This window comes from Phodopus roborovskii, unplaced genomic scaffold (genome assembly GCF_943737965.1).
Source record: "Phodopus roborovskii unplaced genomic scaffold, PHOROB, whole genome shotgun sequence".
NCBI lineage: Eukaryota > Metazoa > Chordata > Mammalia > Rodentia > Cricetidae > Phodopus > Phodopus roborovskii.
In genome coordinates, this window is record NW_026126422.1 from 2,019,460 (window position 1) to 2,046,401 (window position 26,942).

The 26,942-nt window shown below is 39.1% G+C and overlaps 1 protein-coding gene across 2 annotated transcripts in view; it reads right to left on the bottom strand.

The window, feature by feature from the left end:
- The window catches only part of LOC127222937 (alcohol dehydrogenase 6-like), a 214,805-nt gene that overhangs the window by 122,848 nt on the left and 65,015 nt on the right, over positions 1–26,942 (bottom strand). The window lies entirely within an intron of this gene.

A 26,942-nucleotide genomic window follows, 5' to 3' on the forward strand; every position in this document is an offset into this window, starting at 1 on the left:
ACACACAAGTTGCTTTCCGGGTGCTTGCAAACCCTGCATTTCCCGCACTGGGGAGAGAAGAGTGGGATGACTTTATCACCTGTAGGGAAACAACAAAACAACTTCAGTGTCTGTCCAGGAACTAATGAAGCAAGCACATGAGACCCACACGTAGAGGCACGTGTCTTTGAAAAGTCACCTAGTGATAGGACCCGACCGCACTATAATTCATGGGTCGTTACTTCCCAGCCTTGTTATTCATACATGTTCATATGTGCCTGAAGATCCCCAAAAAGAAAGAGTAATTGTAAAATCAGCTAATCAAAGATGGATATTCTCACTGCTAAGCATAAATATATGCCTTAGTGGCAATGAGTTTCCAACTTACTATGTTAGCATAGGATTTTATTAGAAAAAATGTCACATCTCTCCAAAATTCTATGCTTGTGTGGGGGTGCCCTAAGAGGCCAGCAGGTGGGTTGGGTCCCCTAGATTTGGAGTACAGATCATTGTGAAATGTCCAACTGGGAGCTCTAGTGGAACATGATGTGTCTTTAATCACAGATTCATTTCTCCATCACCTAGGGGTTGGCATTTCAAAGTGACTGTATTCCTCTTAGTGTTAAATGAATACTTAAAATAATAATCCCAGCTGTATTTGGAGGAAGTATATTAAAGTGTGACAAGAAGGGACAACTTACTTTGGAAATCTTAGTTCCTAACAATGAATTATACATTTTCCTATGAAATAAAAGTTGACTTCTGCTCTTTTAGATAATTATTACTGAATTTTCATTATTTTATGCTATAGACAAAGCATTCTGAGAAGTAAAGATTTATTTTTACTGTCAGTTTTTGTCAAACAAATGCAATTCCAAAAGCTTGACTCTGGCCAGACTAGTCCTTTTCTTACCTCCTGATTATTTGGAATGAAAGAGATGTCTGACTCTACTGGCTGAAGTGATCTCCTTGGAGATGAACATAAAGTCCATTTTTCTATCATGTGTGCCAGTTGTTATTGAACCACATAAATAGCTTGATTGTTATGATTCGCAGATGAAATGAATGTGATGTGACTCATGGAAGTTTTATTGTTACTCACCCTTTACCTCTGAAAAGTGAAACTTAAATTAAAACCATGGAAATCCTGCTAAGTAATGTGCAATCTAGTACTATCAGCTGCAATCAGTGATAATAAAATATTTGAGTACGGAGGCCTTGGCCATGCTTTTCCCCCTGGAGTTTCCCCTTACATTTTATTTTCCTTTATTCAAGAAGGAAGCACATGTGGGAGAAGAGGAAGCCATCGTGTTGACGCAATGTAGTTAAAACTACTATTTCCTGCAAGTGGGGTAACCTGCCAAGGGGAATCTTGCAACGGAGGCAAGCAGTAGGGTCCCTGACCTCAGCACAGAACAGCGTCTGTACATGTAGGCACTCAGATCCTGGGCCTGCATGTTCTGACCTTGCCCCCTTTTTATGTCTGTTGGTTCTTGAAAGTCTGCAGCACTCAGTGATATTAACGAAGAAGTTAGCAGACTATGAACGCCACACTTATGGTCACAATGCTTCCTCATTGTCACATTGGAGACCCTAAATTGATGCCTGACATCTACTATATAATAAATAGACGCTGAAAGGAAAAGGCATGCTTAAAAATAACAGGACTGAGGCATGAGGTGAGCAGGGGGAGAGAACCTTCTGTCACCCTCTGCCAGCTCTCATGTCTCCTACTGCCTAGGCGTCCTCTCTTAGGCATCAAACCAAACCCAAGCCTCAAGGGTAAGGGATTCTGTACCTGGTTTCACAGAAGTCACCCCTTCTCCGACGCTCTCCACAATACCGGCTCCCTCGTGGCCTAAAACTGCAGGAAGAGGTGTGACAAAGTTTCCACTAATCACATGATCGTCTGATCGGCAGACCCCGGTGGCCACCATCTATAAATTAGACATGCAGTTCACTTAGCGAAGTTCGCCACTGTGGGGTTTAACACACTGTTCTGAACCTGTGCTTTCAAAGAGTTGGCTAACATTCCCCATTGATTCCAAATTCAAATATTCCACTTAGGTCCAAGGTTTTCTCGTGTTTACACCTATCTTTTCCCAATAAACAGCTTAAGCATCAATGATCATCTTGTGAGTAATTGACCCTGAGATATGTATTTTATACAGTATACAAAAGTGCATGCTGGCTATGGAAATAGAAATAAGAAAAAAGCACGTAGAAATTACCTAATATTAATGGCTTTTTGGATATTAATTGCTTTTTGGAATCAAGATGCTTAGCACTTTAGAAATACAAAATATTTACATTGTTTTCAGGGATTATTTTAAACATATTTTAGTCACTTCAAACTTTTAGCAGTTGTTATCAATAGCTTGCATTAGTAACAGATTCATTCATTGTGAGGACAAGCTTCTTAAAGGGGCTGTTAATGGAGTTTTGGATGGGCCTCATGTTTTCTGAGTTTTTCAAACCTAGATGGTCAAAGGGGGAGTTACCTTAATGCGAACTTCATGGGCCTTGGGGGGTGCAACTTCTATCTCCTCTATAGAAAATGGCTTGTGAGTTTCCCATAGCACAGCTGCTTTGCACTTGATTGCCTGGTAGATAAAGCATTACTTCATCTTTGCTGCAGAATTTTCTTTGTCCCACCATCCTCCTCAGCCCAAACTAAACACACAGAGAAGCTGTATTAACTACTAGGCTGTTGACTGATGGCTTGGCTTTTTATTGACTAGCTCACTCTTAATTATTAACCCGCAACTACCAATCTATGTATGTCTACATGGTCTTGCCTTACTCCGTGGAGAATGCTACTCCTTTGTGGTCTACATGGCAACTCCCTTTGGTGGGCTCCCTCTGCCTGCCTTTCCCAAAATTCTCATCCCGGAGACCCACCTACCTTCGTGCATCTATTCACCAACCACTGTTTTATTCATCAACCAGTAAAGAAAACATATATTCTGAAGGACATCCACCATCACATCTCTGAGGAGATCACTGCTCCATGAGATCTGTCCTGGGATCTGCCACTCACTGTTTCATAGAAACAGACTCTTCTCATTTACAAATATCTAAAGGACCCTTAAAAATGGGTGACACCTTAGCCCAAGATGAGGAAAATTCAACTAAATGTAATGCACCTAGATGAGTTGGAGTATGCTCTTTCAGGCCATGCTTGTACTATTTTTTTTCTTGATAGTCACTGGTACTGTTCTGAAAGAGGTTGTTTGACCCAAATCATTGGATATATGTGATGGGAGATGCCATTATGTATATATGTTTCTCATACTGGTTAATGATATAGATATGAATACTTTGTGTTGGAATGGATTTTCATTTAATGATACTATTTATGGTCAATAAGGTTATATGTATATTTCTACTCTTGTTTAGGTATTGTGTTTATTTAGCTCAGTTAGAAATGTAATGTATAATGTAGTACAGATTATAAATAATTACCTATAATAGTCAAAGCTTAGAGTTTAGTTAGGTTTTTCAAGATACACAGAGATGTATTTAAGGTAGATAGGAATTCTTCAAACCTTTCAAAGACCTACAGAATATGGCATTTAAAATGGCTTAGGGTTTTTCTTGACAGTGAGACATAATTGTGCCTGGCAACATCACCTGCATCAGAAAGGAAGATGGACACTGAAGAAACTCATTATGGAGTTTACTTCCAATATGGCAAGACTAGCCATTTGGACAAGATACTGCTCTTGTCTGGCCTGTTTGACTTTGTGCTGTATAAACTGGACATGCAGGACCCACAGAAAAGTGACTGCTGATTCAAGATGGACATTGCTACAGCGTTCCTGCTTCATGGAAGTGTCTGTCAGACAGTCTGCAGGACACAGAGAAAAGTGACTGACAAACTGCCAATACAAGAAGATAGTTTAAAGTTTCCTGCTTTGCTGAAGAGTCTGCTAGACACGCTATGGCCTATGGGCTGAATTGAAGATTACAGAAGAAGTTCAGGTGACTGACAAGGCAAGATGTCATTTCTAGAGTTTATATATTATCCTTCTGTGGTCTTTGAAGGAGTTGAAGACAGATAGTTATGGTTATAGTTTTCCTTAGTTAAGCTTAAAGATAAGTTACATATAGGACTTTAGACTCACAAAGATAAAATAGATGATGGAATATTTTCTTCAAATCTTGCTAAATGTTAATGGACTAAATAGTGTTAACTGCCGTTCTATTTGATAACTGTTGTGTTATATATTTTGCTATTTTAAGGTTAAAACCCTTCTTTTTATTTTAGACAGAAAAGAGGAGATGATGGGAGATGTCAATCTGTATATGTTTCTCATACTGGTTAATGAATAAAGCACTGTTGGCAATAAGAAAGCTAGATAGGTGGGACTAGGAGACTAGCGGGAAAGAGGAAGTCGGAAGGAGTGTCAAGATGGAGAGTCTGGAGAAAGCAGAATGCCAGCCAGCTCCCTGGTAAGAGAAATACATAGATCAGCAGAAATGGGTTAATAATTAAGGCAGAGCTAGCCGATAAGAAACTAGTACCTGGCCAACAGCATCATATCAAATACAGAGTCTCATTGTGTTAATTGGGGCTGGTGAGGTTGCGAGAGCAGACTAGCGGTGGGAGGAAAAACCCTACTCCCTACATATATGTTTAATTCTAACTGATAATTTTTAACATATTTATGAAGTGCTGAGCGCACAACCCAGAACTTTGTGCATTCAGGCAAAGTACTCGTTCACAGATTTACCCTGTAGCCTTTGACTTTGTGAGACAATAGTCTAATAATCAACCCAGGCCAACCTTGAACGTGGAACAGAAACCTTTCTGTTCCAAGGTCAACTTTGGCTGTGATTTCAGAGAAGTTCTACTATACCTGGCTATAATATTATTTTGCTGTTCTAGGCAATATAAAAACAAACCAGTGATCACCACAGTGCTGTTATTTACCTTGTACCTGAGAGCCTGGGATTCCCTGACCCCTCAATTCTTGTTTGGTTGATATAATTGGTTCCCCACTTAACTATTTCAGTCATTCTTTTTTCCTAACTACTTTTCTTTGAGATGTAATAAGCAATCTCATTCATAACCATAATATGAATCAGAATAAAAATATTGGTGCCTGGCCCCTTCTGTGACTCTCAACCCATCCTTCCAATATGAATGGTGCCACACTGTGTATGCAGAAGCCTCTGCACATTCTTATACCCAGTTCTCACTGTGAGCTTTTGGAATTTTACCCACTCTTAAGATAACACCTGAGCCAACAGAGCCATAGGCTTTTATAATTAAGCAATGGGACACACAAATTAGTTAGCAGTAATGAATGAGTGCATGTGTGTCCTGGTACCATTCACACATTGAACAAGGTACTGTGGCTTGTGGAAACCTAGTACCATATGTGTGTATTCATAGTTTTGATAGTTTTTCTTAGGGCTAGAGACTGTTGTATAGAATTTCTAGAAATTTTTGAGCTGTCCAAATCCCAATTGCACTGTAATGTAATCTTACTGTGGATGATTCTAATGCTTTGAAATCAATCCACCTCTTGTCAGAAATGTATCTAAAGTTTACAGAGACAGTCCTACTAAGTTCCCGGAGTCCAATCCGGGAGTTATAAAACTCTGGTCAGACTAATTTTCGCTGTCTTCACCTAAAAATATAGTATTATAAAGACTAGCACGCTATTGGTATCTTAATAGAAACAGAGACGTTCCATAAAAGATCGTTTTAAAACTTCCTATTTACAAATTAGTCACAGTTGGCTGAGAATAAATTCCCCCTACTGCAAAGTTAAAGAGGAAGTGAAGATGTCCCCAGACCTGGATTCTATGCACTCTTGTGAAAGATATTTTGTAGCAGTCTATTTGCACTGTAGCCCAGTGCATATGCTGTACTGTAACATAGTTTCACATTGTATTTCAGTGCATGCTATTTCTAAGTTTTGCATATTAAGGAGAATATATTTCTAACAGTAAGATGTTTTTCTTACTTTTCCAGCTGTGCTCATGTTGTCTGTCCTTGCTGCTGTCTGTAGATTGATGGGTCCCTGTAGGCTTCCTCCCTCTTCCAGTGTACCAGGCCAAGGTTGCACACAAATTTTATTAGCTGTGATGTCAGCTGATTGCACATATGATCTTATTCTGTGCGACACTCCCATCTGTTTATTTCTGATGCAATTTAAGTAGAAACAAAGTGCACTGGTCTATCAAGGAAACTTTGCTCTGGGGATGTGCTGTTGGGCACATTTTGTTTTCATTAGGTTAAACAATTCCTTTCTGTTCAATCTCCACCTTTCTCCACCTACTTTGTCCCTTTCTCAGTCAGGTTAGAGCTCTGTTTTCCTTTTCCTCAATGAAGCTGTAACTTAAATCCATATGGTGCTTAGTAAGGAGGAGAGGACATGGAGTAGGTCAGATGGAGCAGATGGTCAGAGCTTCAGAGAGGAAGATTTGGGCTCCATTCCTCTTCAAAGAAAGCTCCCCAGGCACAGCCAAGATGCTGAGGCCCTTGGTATCTCTGCAGCACACAATCTTGGTTAGCACTGATCAAGAGATGTGGCAGACATGGAGTAGCAGTCATGCGTAAGTGATGGACTCCAGTCCTGCCAAGAGACAGCTGCAACATGTCCTATTCCTTCTAGGTGAGAGAACATGGACATATCTAATGCTCTTTGCCATAGTTTCCTTCTCTGTAAGATAAGGATGAACCAGAGTGTCATCAGAGATTTCCACGACCAAGTCAAACAGTAAGCACATGTCTTATCATGGATCCACACAGGTAGCACACATCTCAATGAATTACAGCTACATCCATCGTGCATGAAAATAAACTCGAAGTACACTGGAGGAAAAAGGTACACAGAAGTGTGTGCTTGTCAGCTAAGTAGTAAGTGCTAGGAGAGAAAGCCTGATTCTGACTGAGAACATGGACTCTAGTCATCTAATGAATGATTGCTTTGGCAAATAAGCCAAAAGTCACTTAAGCCATGTCCATTGTCCTTTGTTTAATGTCATGGGCTTGGAAACTAGAACATGCATTTGATGTCTATTGAATATCAAGTATCCTACCAATGTTAGCAGGACATAGTACATACCACTTGTTATATAAACATAGGTAGGTAACACATATCCATAAGCATATGACCACTTTTCTAGGATTGTCAGAGAAACAAAAATGGTTTCTGTGTGCAGTTTTAATTATTCAGGTGTGGAAATTCAACTAGAGTTCACATGATCTAACCTTTTCCAGAGAATGGCTATCACCCTCCCAACCCATATTTGTTTACGATGGTCTGTTGTCTGAGCATGCTCCAATGAGTCATCTGGGTTACCTGAGTAGGGACATGAGGATTGAGAAAAGTCAGATAAAAGAAACAGAGATAGAAACACAGGATCGATTCGGTAGTACTGCAGGGTCCATGCATTTCAGCATACCAGATAGTCCCGACTTTAATGTAGACCTTGCTTATATACAAACTAGAGGCAGAGCAGAACAAAGAGCAACGTTATCAACTGACTACCTCCCTGCACTGTGCTTGAATCAAGGAGCAATCTATCATGTGGTTGCTTCTAGCAGCAAGCAGCTTTATTCCCTAACCCTATGTGCCTACAGCTGGCATCAGTAGCTCATTAGAGAGATAATATACTCTATCTCATGGGCTTAGTCAGAACTTTTCCATGGCTCTCAATGAGACTGGAGCAAGCAAGCTTGAATTCTAATGTCTTGTAAGTCAGAATAGGCTCCAGATGGAATCTGAGTCATTTGTGGGATATCACGGTCTGTATAGCAGCCATGCCTCCCACTAGGTTGAAGGCCCAACAACTATGAGAATCCCATTAAATTACTGGGTTCACAGAGTAATGGAAACACATGGTTTAGTTATGAAGAACAGTTTGTAGGAAGCTATAAGTACCTATTGTGCTCCCAAACCTCTACTGGGAGTTCTTCCTACATTATTACCTGACCTTAAGAACAACATTACAAAGAAGGTTTTCTCAACCAATTTTACAGATGAGGTAAAAAGAAGTATTGAGATTCACTAATGCCTTTTCTAAGACTTCAAGAACAGAACTGTGGGCAGGCTGGTGTTGAGGAGAGTTTTATGTTGTGAACACAGTAGGCAGATAGATCACTAGAACATTGAAGGATGTTGGACCCTGAGTCTTGACCAACTGGTCTTAAGGACAATTCATCTTCCCTTCCTGCCTTCCTCCCTTTCTCCTTGCCTCCCTCCCTGCCTCCCTCATCCTTGCCTCCTTCCTCTCCTCACCTCTGAATGAGCTTTGGTGGTAATTCTTTTTATTAGAGTCTGTCATTCAGGTGGATCAGGTGTCCAGTTTGGGTTTGATGTCTAGTTCTGTCACTTTCAGGTAAGACAATATCATTTGGTTTTTGATAGCAAATAGTCCCAAAAACATAATTACATTAACATTATATGAACTCAGAAGTTATATTTAGTAATACAGAGTCTCTGTGCATTAATTGGGGCTTTTGCTGGGGCGGGACAGACCAGCGGTGGGCAGAAAAACCTTACAACTCACAGTGTGTGTTTAGTGGAGTATTTATTCAATCATGCAATTAAATGTTGCATTTGTTTAAGTGTGTAAAATGTGATGTACTTGTTTATGTTGCAGAATACTTGTTCAACTATGTAAAGATATCTAAGGGAGTTTATTGGTCTAATAATAATAGAATTGAACCAGAGTGTAATGTATGTAAAAAATGTGAATACATAATAACAAAGAGAGGATATAAAGAAATCAATAAAAGCAAAGATGGTTCTCATGGAAGATCATTCTAACGTAAAAATCTCTCACCAGTCAGTCTTGTTTATTAAAACACTAAATAGTAACATCGTCCTGGAACCATATGTACATGTCAGGGAACCATATGTACATGTACCAGATATGCTAAAACACCAGAGGCATTTACAAATAACTTTATACTGACAAACTTGGTGGATTAAATGAAGAAAGCAAATGTTGATGCTAAAAGTTGGTATCTGGTCAAGGTGAAGCAAAACAAAACAAAATCTGGTGAACTCTGTGGCTAATTAAAACATCAAATTTTATGTCAAGATTCATACAAAGTCAATTAGTTGCCACGATGTTATGTGCTATAATTTTAGAAATCTCTCAAAGAAAAATAAACCCATTTTTATCAATTTCAGAAAACAGAGTGTTATTTAGACCTCCCAATTTATTTGGTAATGTCAGTATTGATAGCTGAGATGACTCAGATACTTCAGAGGAAAACTGAAGATTTTGTAAACATAGAAACAAAAATCTTTAATGAAGTACTGACAACTCATACTGGACAACACACAAAAGAATTTATTTATGACCTAGTAGAGTCCACATGGGGAACGCAAAGCCTATTTAGTGTTCAAGTGTTGACGTAATTCAACACAGGGTGCATGTACCACATAAGAAAACTGAGGCATGATGCATATGATTATCCTCATAAATGAAAGTAGATTTGTAAGAATGTAATTCCATGCATGATTATAAAATTCAAACTGAGAAAAACCCAATGCTATCAACAAAGTTTATATTCAATTATTCAGTGCCTGTGTTTGGCACCAACAAGAGAAATTCCCCTCTCAGAAAGTTGGAGTTTATTTAATGAAGGCATTCAAATGATGACTATAGAGCAGCAGATGAAACAGAAAACAATTGGTTAGGAAGACTAAGGATGCCCTTCTGACAGATGACATTGTCGCGGTTAAATAAGGATCAGGATAAATAGGCCGAATAGATGTTTATTCAGGGAGAAATAACTTACAACCTAGACAGATGAACACCAGGAAATTCCACCTGATGCTCTCCTGTCCGAGTCACACCAGCAAGAGAGCTTTTCCTGGCTCTCTCTCCGACCTCCTTCCACAGGTCACTTCCGCCCATGGCTCCACCCCCAATGGGCGTGGTCAGTGCTACAGAAGGACTATCTCACTACAATTCCCCTTTTAGTTTAAAGAAAAGATTTAGGCTTAATACAAAACTATATACAAAACAGTGAATAACAAGTGTGCTCTAAGAAAAGGAAAATAGAGAACAAAATGACCTACATATCTAGTCTTAGGGTGAAGGCATAATGGAGTTTACAATATAGTTGTCCTAAGCTGGAAAACGTAAGTCTAGTACCTAATATATCTAACTAGAAAGAGAGAATAATAATTGTGATAGTTTAATCTTCAACCTCATCAAGACTTGAGAAGTAAAATAACAATACTAGAGTAGACAGGAAGTGTGGATGGGCAACTTCCAAAAGGTGCAGCAAGGACAGAAACAGCAAGCCACCTAGACAGTCACCCTAGGTCTCACAGCAACGTTGGTACACCCAGGTTTGGCTAAGGCCAAGAGAACTTGACAGACCACAACAACAGCAGGGAGGTAGAATGGCTGTCTTACCCTGACTTGGCAAGGTCAAGCAGTCTTCTATATTTGTCTCCTGCAAGCACATAGGACTGCATGTCCAAATCAGTGGTCAAGGTGGTGGCAATTCTTTGCCCAACAGGCCATTAGCTGAGGCGAGAATGAACTCCAGCAGGAGCAACAACAGTGTCCAACATATTTTCGGGAAAGTGCACGGTGCTGCCAGGAGCAACAGTGTCTCATGTCAATGGAGTACTAATATTAAAACATTTAAATGCCATGTTCTACATGTCTATGAAGTGATTGAAGATTAAGCATCTGTATCTGACTAATCTCATAGGTACAGGAAACATGAGTGAAGATAATCTGTAATACTCAGGAACTTAGCTAAAAAACTGATTAAAACTTCCCTGAGTAAAGCAGTAACAACTACTTAAACAATATAACTATATACATATACATACATATAAATCCCTAAAATAGAGGTAGAGTAGAAATGTCAAGACAAGAGGTAGAACTATGAAGGACAGCATGATAAATATCCCAAATTGTATCAATATACAAATGTCTTGAATACAAGAAAAGTATACATACATAGAATATGGTAAAAATAATGTGCATAAAACATCGTAAGTGGAAAGATTTCACACAATATAACAAAATATAAACTTAATTTTACATAGCTTACCACATATAAGAATACATAACAATGTAAGCTGTAAAATACTAATTCATTCTTACTCAAATTCACAAGAAAACAGGCTAATCTACCTATATCCCATCTAAACCATACCTTTCCCAACCATTCCATATTCCTGTCTAAAAGATAAACCCAAGTGTAAGCATCACCTTCCATACCCAACCCTAAATAACTAAAACCAACCCAAAGACGATGACTATTATCCCAAAATTCCAAGGGTAGGGAAAGGGGGCGTCATTATCTTAAGGTTACTTCCTGCTGAAATGGGATGATGATTGCACCAATGGATCCTGTAGGAACAAAAATTTTTAGCAACCAAATTTCTCAACAGAACTGGCTGTGACATATGTAGCTAGTCACTGTGTGGCAGAAAATGCTTGACTGTAGTTCTATTTGAAACTCTGGCCAGGGTGTAATAAAAAGGTGCACCATTACAGCTAGCTAGTCATGAGTTGTCTTGAGCAAAACAGTCTGAAACCAGTTTTAGGGTGATGTTTCTAGTTCAGATGCATCAGGTTGAGTCAAGTGGAAACGATGATGTGGGGCCCCATCTTCTTTCCGGAGAGTTCAAAGACTGCTGTTAGGAATCGTTATTATTCCTTGTGGAAAAGTTACACATCAATATTAAATTAAATGCGGGTGCCGAGCAGCTCTGCGCGAATGCAAAGTGTAGTGCGGAAATGAGCAAAAAATGAGAAGTGGTGAGTGCCTTCTCAGGTCCGCTTTGGCGGCAAAGATCTCCTTTGCCATAAGGAAGAGGCAAATGTCCCAAAGCTGTGGTGAGTCCACCTGGTTAGGCAAGGGACCGTGCCCGTTGGGGAAGGTGGGGGGAGGGGAGCGGCGTCTACCGCCTGGGTGAAACCCAGGTCCCCTGAAAATCCTAATCCCGCTTCTGACACCAGATATTGCAGTTAAATAAGGATCAGGATAAACAAATAGGCTGAATAGATGTTTATTCAGGGAGAAATAACTTACAACCTAGACAGATGAACACCAGGAAATTCCACCTGATGCTCTCCTGTCCAAGTCACACCAGCAAGAGAGCTTTTCCTGGCTCTCTCTCCGACCTCCTTCCACAGGTCACTTCCGCCCATGGCTCCACCCCCAATGGGCGTGGTCAGTGCCAGAGAAGGATTATCTCACTACATGAAGTCATTATGATGTGCTGAGGGTTTGAAGTTGCCTTCTTTTTTTCTTTGACTTTTTATATTAATTTATTTTTTACATGCCAAACCCAGTTCCTCCTTCCTCCTTTTCTCTGAAACCCTCCCACTCCCCCCTCCTCCTATCTGGTCCAAGGAAAGGGTAAGGACCCACATAGGAAGTCTACTAAGTCAGTCCCATCATCCAGTTGAGGCAGGACCAAGGCACCCCTATGTCTAGGCTAGGCAAGGTATCTCTCCATGTAGAATGGCCTCCATTACGAAAGTTTGCATTAATGTTAGGTCTTGTACCCACTGCCAGTGGCCTCATATATTGTCCGAGTCACACCATTGTTGTTACCTGTAGTAAGGGAGTCTAGTTCTGTCTTATGCTGGTTCCTCATTTCTGAGACTTGAGTCATTGATGTCTCATTGGCATGGGTCAGCTGATTCTGTGGATTTTCCACACCATGATTTTGACTGCTTTGTCATATTTTTGCTCCTCTCTCACTTTTATTGTACTCCAGGATCTTGGCCCATTGTTTAGTTGTGGATTTCTGCATCTGCTTCCATCTGTTTCTCGAAGAAGTTTTAAGTTTCTCTGGAGCTATGTTTTTTAAGCTGGGTATCTTTTCTTTATATCAGGGGTATCCATTTGTGAGTGAGTACATATTATATATGTCTTTCTGGTTTGGGGTTACCTCACTCAGGATGGTTTCTTTCTAGTTCTGCCCATTTGTTGAGAATTTTAAGATGCCATTGTTTCTTATCCTTGAGTAGTACTATATTGTGTAAATTTTCTTTATCCATTCTTCAGTTGAGGGGCACCTAGGCTGTTTCCAAGATCTGGCTATTACAAATAATGTTGCTATGAACATAGTTGAGCAAATGTCTGTTACGAGCAGTTTCCTGCCAGCCTAGTTACACATAATGTGCCTCCTTCAGGTATATGCCCAACAATAGTATTGCAGGGTCTAATTTTTTCAGCAGCAATGGAGGAATGTTCCCCTTTCACCACATCCTCTCAAGCATAATCTGTCATTGGTGTTTTTTATTTTATCCATTCTGATTGGTGTAAGATGGAATCTCAGAGTAGTTTTGATTTGCATTTCCCTGGTGACTAGCGATGATCCACATTTCCTTAAATGTCTTTCTGCCATTTGAGATTGTGCTATTGAGAATTCTCTATTTAGATCTGTACCCCATTTTTTAAATTGGATTATTTGGCGTTTTGATTTCTAGTTTCTTGACTTCTTTGTATATTTTGGAGATCAGCCCTCTATCAGATGTGGGATTGGTGAAGATCTTTTCCCCTGTGGTAGGAAGCCATTTTTGTTTTGTTGACTGTGTTCTTTACTTTCCAGAAGCATCTCAGTTTCAGAAGGTCCCATTTATTAACTGCTGCTCTCAGAGTCTGTGCTACTGATGTTGTCTTTAGGAATTGGTTTCCTGTGCCCATGCATTCCAATGTATTTCCCACTTTCTCTTCTATGAGATTCAGTGTGGATGGATTTATATTGAGGTCTGTGATCCATTTGGACTTGAGTTCTGTGCATGGCAATAGATATGGATCTATTCACATTCATCTACAAGTTGACAGCCAGTTATACCAGCACCATATTTTCTTTTCTCCATTTTATAGTTTTAGATTCTTAGTAAAAATTAGGTGTTCATAGGTGTGTGAGTTGATATCTGGTTCTTAGATTTTATTCCATCGGTCTACCTGTCTGCTTTTATGCCAATACCCATTAGTATAGCCCTATAGTAGACCTTAAAGTCAGGGATGGTAAGGGATGGTGATGCCTGCAGATCCTTTATTTTACAGTGTTTTTGTTGGTGGTGTTTTTTTTTTTTTTTTTTTTTTTTATTTTTTGTTTTTGCTATCCTGATTTTTTGTTTTTGTTTTTTCCCAGATGAAGTAATTTGCTCTTTTAAGGTCTGTGAAGTTGTACTGGAATTTTGATGGGAATTTCATTGAATCTGTAGATTACTTTTGACATGATTGCCATTTTTGCTATGTTGATCCTACCTATTCAAGCACGTGGGAAATCTTTCCATTTTCTGATATCTTCTTTAATTTCTTTCTTGAAAGACTTGAAGTTCTTGTCATATATGTGTTTTGTTTGTTTGTTTAGAATTACCTCAAGATATTTTATGTTGTTGGGTGCTATTATAAAGGGTGATGTTTCTCTGATTTCCTTCTCAGCCAATTTGTCATCTGAATATAGGGGGCTGCTGACTTTTTTGAGTTAATCATGTATCTTGCTATACTATTGAAGGTGTTTATCAGCTGTAGGAGTACTCTGGTAGAATTTTTAGGGTCACTTATGCATAAAATCGTATCATCAGCAAATAGTGACAGTTTGGCTTCTTCTTTTCTAATTTCTATCCCTTTGATCTCCTTTCATTGTCTTGTAGCTAGAGTTTAAGTACTGTGTTGAATAGATATGGAAGGAGTGGACAGACTTGTCTAGTTCCTGATTTGAATGAGATTGCTTTGAGTTTCTTTCCATTGATGTTGGCTATTGGGTTACTGTGCATTGCCTTCATTATGTTTATGTATCCTCCTGGTATCCCTATGCTTTCTACGACATTTATCATGAAGGGGTGTTGAATTTTGTTGAAGGTTTTTGCAGCATCTAGTGAGATGATCATGTGTTTTTTTTTTTTGTTTCAGTTTGGTTGTATGGTAGATTATATTGACAGATTTTCGTATGTTGAACCATCCCTGCATCTCTGGGATGAATCCTACTTGGTCATGGTGGGTGATTTTTCTGATGTGTTCTTGAATTCAGTTTGCCAGTATTTTATTGAATATTTTTGCATCTATGTTCATGAGGGAAATTTTTCTGTAATTCTTTTTCTTGTCTTTGTGTGGTTTGGTTATCAGTGTAATTGTAGCCGCATAAAGAGAGTTTGGCAATATTCCTTCTGTTTCTATTGTGTGGAATAATTTGGGGAGTATTGGTATTAGCTCTTCTTTGAATTTCTGGTAGAATTATGAACTGAGTCCCATCTGGGCCTGGGCTTTTTTTTTTTTTGGGGGGGGGCGCTGGTAGACTTTTGATAACTGTCTCATATCCTTAGGGGTTATTAGTGTATTTAAGTGGTTTTTCTGGGTTTTTTTTTTTTTTTAATTTTGGTATGCGGCACTTACCTAGAAAATTGTCCATTTTCTTAAATTTTTCCAACTTTGTGGAGTTTTTGAAGTATGACTTGATGGTTCTCTGGATTTCCTCAGTGTCTGTTGTATGTTCCCCTTTTCATTTCTGATTTTGTTAATTTGGATATTCTCTCTCTGCCTTTTGTTTAGTTTGGATACTGGTTTGTCTATTTTGTTGAATTTCTCAAAGAACCAACTCTATGCCTCATTGAATCTTTGTATTATTTTTTTTTCTATTTTATTGATTTCAGCCCTCAATTTGACTTTCCTGTCATCTACGCCGGCTGGGTGAATTTGCTTCTTTTTGTTCTAGTGCTTTCAGTTGTTCTGTTAATTTACTAGTGTGTGATTTTCCCAGCTTCTTTGTATGTGCATTTAGTGCTGTGACCTTTCTGCTCAGCACTGCTTTCATTGTGTCCCATAAGTTTGGGTATGTTATGAGGTCATTTTCATTACATTTTTTAAGCCTTTTGTTTCTTTCATTATTTCTTCCTTGACGCAGTAGTGGTTCAGTTGATTATTTTTCTATTTCCATGTGTTTGTGGGCTGTCTGAAAGTAATCTTGCTGTTGAATTCTAACTTTAAGCGGTGGTGATCTGGTAGGGTACAATAGTTTATTCTACTGTATGTATATTGGCATTTACTTTGTTACTGAGTATATCGACAATTTTTGAGAAGGTTCTATTAGAATCTGAAAAATGTATATTTTATGTTTGGGTGGAATGTTCTATAGATGTCTCTTAACTCCATTTGAGTCATAGCCTCTGTTAGTCCCCTTATTTCTTTGTTAAGCTTCTGTCTGATAGACTGTCAGTGGTGAGGGTGGGGTGTTGAAGTCTCCCACTATTAGTGTTTGGCACTTGATTTGTGAATCAGACTTTAGTAATGTTTTTTTTATTATTTTATTTTATTTTATATAACAAAGTCCAATTAAATGAAAACAAACATTTATACACAATATTTGGGAATTTGGGTGTCATTCTTTCCAAACTACTTCCTGCTAGTAAGGGGCACTGTCATGGGGGATTCGAAGAAGATTCAGAAATCCTGGCTGTAGTCTGTAAGGCTGCTTTGTCCAGCTGTTTTGAATATAGGATCACCTTGTACTCTGTTTCAGGCAGTCTGGCGTGATCAAACCACATTAGTCTGGAAGGAATCCACATCTTTTCATTTTCTGTGGAAACAAAAATAGAAATCCTTTTCCCCAGTAACTTGTCCTTCAACTTAAATTTTGGAGTCAAAGCATTTTTTTAAATTTAATTTATAATTTTACATGTCAATCCCAGTTCCCTCTCCCTCCCTCCCTCCGTTCCTCCCTCCCTCCATCCCTCCCTTTTACCCTCTCTGCCCTCTCACATGCACTCTAACCACCCTCCCCTCCCATCCCTCCACCCTAATTCCATATGTAGGGGAATGCCATCCAGTTGGGGTCATGTAGATCTGACAGGTCATGTGAAGTAGGGACTAAGGCTTCTCTCCTGTCTCTAGATTAAGGCAGTTATCCCTCCATGGGGGATGTGTTTGCAAAGTCCTTTTGTGCACCGGGGATACATCCTGGCTCCACTGTCTGAGGTCCCTTAGACTGCTCAGTCCTTCTGGCTGAGACCCATATTCAGGGGGGCCTGAGTCAGTCCTATGCTGGCTTCCCAGCTGTCAGTCTAGTGGCCATTAGCTCCTCCTTGTTCAGGTAAGCTGTCTCTATGTGTTTCTGCCACCTGGTCTTGTCCTCTCCATCTGCATCTGGGTTCTAGTTCGACTCAGTGTTTATGTATGGGTGTTTGCTCCTGTATCCAACTGGCATTAGTTGAGGGCTCCATGGATAAGTTAGTTGTTGATCTCACTCTCCGGGAAGGGCATTTATGATAGCCTTTCCACGGAAGCTCAAATAGTTAGTTGGCAGCAGTCTTGTAGTTCTCTAGACCTTTCTTTGTGTTCAATTTTATCTTCAAACCAATATTGGCTCCCTCTTTTATGTTCTCTCTCTCTGTCTCTGTCTCTTTCTCTCTTTCCTACCTTCTATTCCTAACCAGGCTCAATCTTCCTGGTCGCACATGTTTTCCTTTCCTCCCCCTCATTTTCTCCTACTTCTCTCTCCATTCGCTGCCCCCCCCACTTCACCTGACCTCTGGGGGACTTGTCCATTACCAGTTCTGTGAGGGACTTTATATGAATCTCTTAGAATACACCTTGTATCCTAGTTCCTCTGGTGATGTGAATTATAGGCTGATGATACTTTGCTCTAGGTCTAAAATCGATATATGAGTGAGTCCATACTATATTCCTCTTTTTGTGACTGGGTTACCTCATTCAGGAAGGTTTCTTCAAGTGCCATCCACTTGCCTTCGTATTTCAAGATACCATTATTATTTTTCTGCAGAGTAGTATTCCATTGTGTAGATGTGCCACATCTTCATTAACCATTCCTCAATTGAGGGTCATCTAGGTTGCTTCCAGGTTCTTGCTATTACAAACAGTGCTGCTATGAACATAGTTGAACAGATGTCTTTGTTGCATGGATGTTAATCCTTTGGGTATATGCCTAAGAGTGGGATTGCCGGGCCATGTGGTAAACTAATTCCCATTTTCCTGAGGAACCGCCATACTGATCTCCAAAATGGCTGTATGAGTTTGCACTCCCACCAGCAGTGGAGGAGTGTTCCACTTTCTCCACATCCTCTCCAACATAAGTCATCACTGGTGTTTCTAATTTTTGCCATTCTGGCAGGGGTAAGATGGTATCTCAAAGTTATTTTGATTTGCATTTCCCTGATAGCTAAGGATGTGGAGCATTTTCTTAAGTGTCTTTCAGCCTTTGTGATTTCCTCTATTGAGAATTCTTTCTTCAGTTCTGTACCCCATTTTTTAATAGGGTTATTTGGTGTTTTGTTGACTAGTTTCTTGAGTTCTTTGTTTATTTTGGAGATCAGCCCTTTGTCGGATATAGGATTGGTGAAAATCTTTTCCCAGTCTGTGGGCTGCCGTTTGGTCTTGTCCACTGTGTCCTTTGCCTTACAGAAGCTTCTAAGTTTGAAGAGGTCCCATTTATTAATTGTTTCTTTCAGTGTCTGTGCCCCTGGAGTTATGTTCAGGAAGTGGTCTCCTATACCAATTTTTTCAAGGGTACCTCCTACTTTCTCTTCTAAGAGGTTCAATGTGGCTGGATTGATGTTGAGGTCTTAGATCCATTTGGACTTGAGTTTTGTGCATGGCAACAGATATGGGTCTATCTGCAATCTTCTATACACCCTCATCCAATTGTGCCAGCACCATTTGTTGAAGATGCTGTCCTCGCCCCATTGTATAATTTTAGCTGTTTTGTAGAAAATCAGGTGTTCATAGGTGTGTGTGTTAATATCAGGATTTTCAATTCGATTCCATTAGTCTACCTGTCTATTTTTATGCCAATACCAGGCTGTTTTCAGAACTATAGCTCTGTAGTAGAGCTTAAAATCAGGAATGGTGATGCCTCCTGAAGTTCTTTTATTGTATAGGGTTGTTTTGGCTATCCTGGGTCTTTTGTTTTTCCATATAAAGTTGATTATTAACCTTTCAATGTCGGTGAAGAATTGTGGTGGGATTTTAATGGGGATTGCATTGAATCTGTAGATTGCTTTTGGCAAGATTGCCATTTTTACTATGTTTATCATACCTATCCAAGAGCATGGGAGATCTTTCCATTTTCTGCTATCTTCTTTAATTTCTTTCTTTAGAGCCACAAAGTTCTTATTATATAGGTCTTTTACTTGTTTGGTAAGCGTTACACCAAGATACTGTATGTTGCTTGTGGCTATTGTAAAGGGTGATGTTTCTCTGATTTCTTTCTTTGCCTCTTTGTCGTTTAAAAAAGTAGGCCTACTGATTTTTTGAGTTTATCTTGTATCCTGCTAGTTTGCTGAAGGCGTTTATCAGCTGCAGGAGTTCCCTGGTAGAGTTTATTGGGTCGCTTATGTAAACTATCATATCATCTGCAAATAGAGACAGTTTGACTTCTTCCTTTCCAATCTGGATCCCCTTGATCTCCTTTTGTTGTCTTATAGCATTAGTTAGAACTTCTAGTATGATATTGAAGAGATATGGAGAAAGAGGACAGCCTTGTCTTGTTCCTGATTTTAGAGGAATTGGCTTAAGTTTCTCTCCATTCAGTTTGATGTTGGCAGTTGGTTTTGCTGTATATTGCTCTTATTATGTTTAGGTATGTTTCTTTTATCCCTGCCCTCTCCAAGCCCTCTATCATGAAAGGGTGTTGAATTTTGTCAAAGGCTTTTTCCGCATCTAGGGAGATAATCATATGGTTTTTCTTTTTTCTGTTTGTTTATATGGTGGATCACGTTGATAGATTTTTGTATGTTAAACCATCCCTGCATTCCAGGTATGAAGCCTACTTGGTCATGGTGGATGATTTATCTGATTTATTTTTGAATTCGGTTTGCCAGTATTTTATTGAGTATTTTTTGCATCGATGTTCATCAGGGATATTTAGTAATGTGTTTTTAAAAAATACAGAAGCCATTATTTTAGAGGCATAGATGTTCAGAATTGAGATTTCCTCTCGATGGATTCCTCCTTTGATGAGTAAGAAATGTCCTTCTTTTTTGATTCATTTTAGTTTGAAGTCCAGTTAGATATATGTTAGGTTACTCTACCATCTTGTTTCTTATGTCTGATTGGAAAATATTTTCCCAACCCTTTATCTAAGGTAATGTTGTCTGTGAGATTGAGGTGTGTTGGATTCTGTTTTCATATCCAAACTGTTAGCCTGTGTCTTTTTATAGGTGAATGAGACCATTTATATTAATTGATATTAATGACCAATGATTGTTGGTTCCTGTTATTTTTGGTTTTGTCGTTGGAGATGGCATTGTGTGTTCAATTCTTCCCCCCCCCGTATTTGCTTATGTAAGTTCATCTATGTCCTGTGTTCTTGTGGGCATAGGTGATTTCCTTGGGTTGGTGTTTTCCTTTTAGTGCTCTTAGTAGTGCTGGGTTTGTGGATAGGTATTGTTTAAGTTTGGTTTTATCATGGAAGAATATCTTGTCTTTCTTTCCATGGTTATTGAATCCTTTGCTGGATAAAGTTGTCTGAGCTGGCATCTGTGGTCTCTAAGTGTCTGCATAACCTCTGAACTGGACCTACTGGTTTTCATTGTTTCTGTTGAGAAATCAGGTATAATTTTGTTTGTTTGTTTTTTAATTTTTATTGGAAGGGATCCACAGCTTTTCCTTTTACTGTGGAAACAAAAATAGAAATCCTTTTCCCCAGTAACTTGTCCTTGAACTTAAATTTTGGAGTCAAAGCATTTTTTTTTAATTTATTATTTTACATGTCGATCCCAGTTCCCTCTCCCTCCCTCCCTCCCTCCCTCCTTCTTTCCCTCCCTTTTATCCTTTCTGCCCTCTCACATGCACCCTAACCACCCTCCAAATCATTTTCTTTATGAATTTGATTCCCTCAGTTTTGGGATAGTTGTTGCTAATCATTCCCAAAAAGTTACTGCAAGCTCTCTGCCAATATTCATTATCTTTCCATAAGGAGGAAATTTCCTCATTAGTTAAAGGTACTATAATTTCTGCTGGATCCCTTCCTGTTAGCTGACAAAGTCTTAATTTACCTTTTATAATCAAGTCAGAGATCTTTTCTATATATGTTTCTAGTTTTTATTCTGTTTATGTGGTAGGAATATCCATTATAATATGATATCTTCTCTCTGCATCAAAATCCCTGAAGGATATTCTCTAGATGGTAATATAACCAGAATACAGTCTAGGTTTGGATCCACACAGTCCACATGTACTTCTAGTATCCTCTTTTATACCCATTCTAATTCCTTTTCAGCTTCAGCTGATAGTATTCGTGGACTATTCAAGCACTTTTCAACTTTTAGGGACCTTTTCAAGTTTTTCTAATCATGCCTTTCTACTCCAATAATGGTTTGCAGTTGAGAAATCTCTCCTAGTAATTTTTGAAGATCATTAAGAGTCTGGTAGCAATCTCTTCTGATCTGTACTTTTTGTGGTCTAATTTTCTGTAGACCTATTTTATATCCTAAGTAGTTGATAGACTCTCCTTTTTTTTTTCCAGGTGCAATTTGTAATCTCCAGCGAGGTAAAACTTCCTTTACTTTCTCAAATATTTTTTCTAATATTTCTCCTTTAGAGTCAGCTAACAATATATCATCCATGTAATGATAGATTATGGATTATGGAAACTGTTTATGAATTATTTCTAATGGTTTTTGTACAAAATATTGGCACAGGGGTGGGGCTATTTAGCATTCCCTGTGGCAAAACCTTCCATTGATATCTCTTCACCGGTTGAGAATTATTGTAATTAGGTACTGTGAAGGCAAATTTCTCTTTATCTTGTTAATGTGAAGGTATAGTGAAGAAGCAATCCTATAAATCAATAACTATAATAGGCCATTCTTTGGGTATCAAAGAAGGCAAGGGCATTCCAGGCTGTAGAGAGCCCATTGGCTGGATAACTTTATTGATGGCTCTCAGGTCTGTAAGCATTCTTCATTTACCAGATTTCTTTTTTATCACAAATACAGGAGAATTCCAAGGGCTGGTTGATTCCTCAATATGTCCAGCATTTAGCTGTTCCTGAACCAGGCTTTCTAAAGCTTCTAACTTCTCAGTGGTCATAGGCCATTGTCCTACCCATTTTAAAGGCAGGGCTTTTGGTTCCTCTGTTTGTTCAGCACTTGTATTTTGTTTTTGTACAGCCTGGATATTTGGTATCTGTCTTGTATAGTACTTTATAATATTTTTTCCACAATCATGTGGTCGTTTATATTACCTATCTAATACTGGAGGAATGGTAATCTATGTATTCCATTGCTGTAATAGATCACGACCCCATAAATTTATCACTACATCAGCCACATATGGACTCAAACTTCCTCTCTGTCCTTCTGGTCCTATATATTCAATCCATCTCGTGCTCTGTTTTACCTTAGACAGGGTTCCAATCCCTAAGAATTGAACATTTACCTCATGCAGGGACCATCTTCGAGTTCAAGATTTACATATTATAGTTATATCTGCCCCTGTGTCAAGTAACCTGTCAAACAGTCTATTATTCATCTTAACTATCAATCTAGGCCTTTGACTATTTATAGAGGTTTGCCAAATATATGTTTTTTTATTTCCTTCTGTCATGTTTGATTCAACATCTGTCACTAGTTTGTCATCCACAGCGGTATGAGTTTTCATAATAGGCACAGAATTTTCTTATTGTCCTGTGGGAGATTGTCTTCCACTGTGACTGGGAATGTTCGGGATACCTGTGACATGGGGACTTTCGAGAGCCCCCCCCCAAGGAGTTTCCCAATGGTAAAGGGTTTCCTTGCTTGTCTCTGGTCGATCTACACTCATTTTTCCAGTGTCTGCCTTTGCCACACCTTCTACATAACCCCGGAGGCTGAGGCCTTCTGTTTGATTCATTCCTGGGAGTGTTATTTCTAGGGAAGCTTTGCCTACAATTTCTTTTTAGATGTCCTATCTTACCACAGTTATAACATCTGACATGTTGATATCTCTTCAAACCTTTGGAGATGGCTTTTCCTACCCAAGCTTCTAAGTCACCATAGTAAGGAACTCTGTTATCTTGATGCCTTCTTTGACCTTTAGATATGGCTTCTCCTACCCATGCTTCAGTCTTATTCTCATTATACTCAATGTTGCCTGTATATAGGACCCACTCATCCAAGGGTGCTGACTGCATTTTTAAAGGCCAAAGCACCTGTTTGCATTGAGGATTCACATTCTCATAAGCTAATGATTCTGTGAGTATTCGCCTAGAATCTATGTCTGCTACCTCTAATTGTACTGCCCTAGATAATCTTTCTAGAAAGACACTAAAGTGTTCTCTAGGTCATTGCCTTATCTTGGTATAGGGTTCTATCTTCTCTCCTAATTCATGAACCTTATCCCAAGCATTCAGAGCTGCTGTACTGCATAGAGACAAGATATGTTCATCATAAGCAGCTTGGGTTTCTGGGTCAGCATAGAGACCCTCACCAAGAATTTTATCTTGGGGAGCTTTATAACCTTTCTTTAAGCCCTGAAGTTCAAGAGCTTTTGCTTCCTCTCTCCATAAAGCCCTCCATTCTAATTGAGAGGAGTTTTCAAGGACAGCTGATATTAATTGATCCCAATCCTTAGGGGTCACCTTGTTATTCCTTGCCCATGATTCCACTAATTGCTTCACATATGGTGAGTGCATGCCATAAGAGACTACGGCTTCCTTTATATCTTTTAAATCTTTCATACGTATTGGTTCCCATTGATATGCAATGACACCTTTTGGGTGTTTTTTTCATTGCTGGTTTTTCATTAATAGATACAGGGAAAGCTCCCCTGACCCTAAATGGTGTGGAAAATTTTAAGTCTTTTTCATGCCCTGTTAACCTGTAGTTCTTCTTCTGATGTATCAGACTGAAGGTCTTCTAAAGCCTGAAATCTATTCACCATTGTTTCTTTGAGTGTCTGAACTTCTTGAATCAAATAACTTTCTAGAGCCTTCATTGCATCAGCCAGTTTCTTACTTTCTCCAACTACAAATGATTCCATGTTTTTAATCTTATCATCCTTAGATATTATCTGAATGGCGTGTAAACTGCCTTCTCGAAACAATGTTCTATCTGCTAGCTTGCCATCATCCTCAGACATGGAAGAGATTCTATCATCTAGCCTTTCTATCTGATGTTCCAGATTTTTAAACTTATTATTAGCTTCCTCCAACCAGGAATGAGCTGTTTCTGCTAGTGTGTTAATGCATTGCATTGTTTCTGTTCTGAAACAAATTCTGTTTTCAATATTCTGAACCTTTCTTTCTATACTTTCTATGCTTTGAATTCTATCATTTTCAATGTTTCGAATCCTTGTTACTAAGTCTCCTATGGTTTGTACAAGTTCCTTAATTTTTCTGTAATCTCAAACCATTTCTTCAAGAATGTCACATTAATGATGAAACCCATTGCTATTACAAAATAAAAGTTCATATTGGTCCAGCCATAATTTTCTTTTGCGAAAATTCCTTCTATATATTAAGTAAAATTATTCCTAAAGTCCTGCATTGTAAAATTATCTGCCATAGTTTTGGAACAATTGATCTCAGATATTATATCAGCTTAAATTGCAAAGGATGTTACAATTACCTTAGGTATAATTCTGCTGTCCTGGAACTTTGATGATTTTAGTTGTAGATCTCAGCTTGTGGTAGTTATGCCTGGAGGTGTACCACCAAAGAGCGTCCAGCTGCAAAGGACCCGTCTGATCCTGGTTCTGCCCAGAAGTGTACCGCCAAATATTGTCTGGTAGCAGATGATCCTTCTGATCCCGGTCCCTGTAGAATAGCTCGTAACAACCTATGGCAAGTGAAATTTTGTTAGACAAATGAGTAAAAGAGGTCTTGTGGAATTGGCGGGATCGCAGGGCTAACCGCCAGGAAAGCACAAGCAGGGCGGGCTCCATGCGGCTCTGTGCAAATGCAAAGTGCAGTGCAGAACAGGGCAAAAAATGAGAAGCAGTGAGTGCCTTCTCAGGCCAGCTGTGGAGGCAAAGGAGATGTAAGGAAGAGGTAAATGTCCCAAAGCTGTGGTGAGTCCACCTGGTTAGGCAAGGGACCCTGCCCTTTGGGGAAGGTGGGGAGGGGAGCGGCCTATGCTGCCTGGGTGCAACTCAGGTCCCCGTGAAAATCCTAATCCTGCTTCTGACACCAGATATTGTGGTTAAATAAGGATCAGGATAAACACATAGGCCGAATAGATGCTTATTCAGGGAGAAATAACTTACAACCTAGACAGATGAACACCAGCACGTTCCATCGGATGCTCTCCTGTCTGAGTACTGCCAGCAAGAGAGCATTCCCTGTTCTTACATAGACCTCCTTCTACAGGTCACTTCTGCCCATGGCTCCACCCCCCAATGGGCGTGGTCAGTGCAACAGGAGGAGAAAATGTAACAATCTCACTAAAACTGCTCTTGTCTACACTGTTTGACTTTATGCTGTATAAACTGGACATGCAGGACCCACTGAAAAGTGACTGCTGATTCAAGATGGACATTGCTACAGAGTTCCTGCTTCATGGAAGAGTCTGTCAGGACGAGAAAAATGACTGACAAACTGCCAATACAAGAAGACAGTTTAAAGTTTCCTGCTTTGTTGAGTCTGCTAGAACACCATGGCCTATGGGCTGAAGATGGAAGATTACAGAAGAACTTCAGGTGACTGACAAGGCAAGATGTCCCTGTCATTTCTAGTGTTTATATACTATACTTCTGTGGTCTTTGAAGGAGTTGAAGACAGATAGTTATGGTTATAGTTTTCCTTAGTTAAGCTTAAGGATAAGTTACATATAGGACTTTAGACTCACAAATATAGGATAGATGATAGAATAGTTTCTTTTAATCTTGCTAAATGTTAATGGACTAAATATTGTTAACTGTGATTCTAACTTGATAACTGTTGTGTTATATATTTTGCTATGTTAAGGTTAAAACCCTTTATTTTATTTAGACAGAAAAGAGGAGATGATGGGAGATGTCATTCTGTATATGTTTCTTATACTGGTTAATGAATAAAGCACTGTTGGCCAATAGGAAAGGAAGACAGGAGGGACTAGGAGACAAGAAGGAAAGAGGAAGTAGTAAGGAGGAGTCAGGATGGAGATACTGCAGAGAAGAGAGGTCTGGGTCTCCTCCCTGGTAAGATGAGACCACGTGGAAATACTTAGATTAATAGAAACGGGTTAATAGTTAAGACAGAGCTAGCTGATGAGAAACAAGTAACTGGCCAACAGAATTATATCTAATACAGAGTCCCTGTGTGTACTTGGGGCTGGCGCGGCAGCGGGAGGAAAAGCCTTACACCTTACACTCAGTAGTGCTGGGTTTGTGGATAGGTATTGTTTAAATTTGGTTTTATCAGGGAATATCTTGTTTTTTCTGTCCATGGTAATCAAAACCTTTGCTGGATAAAGTTGTCTGAGCTGGCATCCGTGGTCTCTTAGTGTCTGCATAACCTCTGAACAGGACCTCGTGATTTTCATTGTTTCCATTGAGAAGTCTGGTGTAATTCTGATAGGTCTGCCTTTATACCTTAGCTGGCCTTTCTCCTTTGGAGCTCTTAGTATTCTTTCATTCTGTATGTTTACTGTTTTGATTATTATGTGATTAGGGGACTTTTTCTGTATAGTCTATTTGGTGTTCTGTAAGCCTCTTTTATTTTCACTGGCATCCTTTCTTTAGGTTGGGGAAGTTTTCTTCTATGATTTTATTGAATATATATTCTGTGCCTTTGAATTAGACTTCTTCTCCTTCTATTCCTATTATAATTTATTAAGGTAGATCTGTTCATGGTGTTCCAGATTTCCTGCATGATTACTGTTAAAGATTTGTTGTATTTTAATTTTTCCTTGAACGATGAATTTATTTCCTCCAAGTTATCTTCAAAGCCTGAAATTCTCTCTTCCGTCTCTTGTAGTGTCTTGTTTATTCTTGCATTTGTGGTTTCTGATCATTTACCCAAGTTTTCCATTTCCTGAATTCCCTCAGTTTGTGTTTTCGTTATTGCCTCTACTTCAGATTTCAT